At 46.5% G+C, this 245-nt stretch overlaps 1 protein-coding gene across 1 annotated transcript in view; it reads left to right on the top strand.

Moving 5' to 3' along the window:
* Positions 1 to 245, top strand: part of LOC119592508 (teneurin-m-like) — a gene marked incomplete in the record, with an annotated part of 54,907 nt that overhangs the window by 18,285 nt on the left and 36,377 nt on the right.

The raw sequence follows: 245 nt of genomic DNA, 5'->3' as shown, positions 1-245 counted from the left end.
GGCGTGTCCTGTGGCGTCCTTAGAGAGTCTCTTGTGATGTAGTCTATTGGGGGGGGGGGGATGGATATGGATGGCTGCCCGGAATATACTGGATTGGGGTTTTCGCTGGAATGCGTACAGTATATCTCCGTCGAGCCTTGCGTGTCCAGTCCCTTGAAGTAATTAGGTTTGGAGCGGCCTTAAATATGCCTTCCTTCATGATGGTAAAGTTTGTAATTAAGATTATCATAGTGTTTTTTTCTCTA

Source organism: Penaeus monodon, chromosome 30, assembly GCF_015228065.2.
Source record: "Penaeus monodon isolate SGIC_2016 chromosome 30, NSTDA_Pmon_1, whole genome shotgun sequence".
In the NCBI taxonomy this organism is placed as follows: Eukaryota; Metazoa; Arthropoda; class Malacostraca; order Decapoda; family Penaeidae; genus Penaeus; species Penaeus monodon.
The sequence above is the reverse complement of the archived record's forward strand: the minus strand, read 5'-3'. Positions and strand labels throughout refer to the sequence as shown.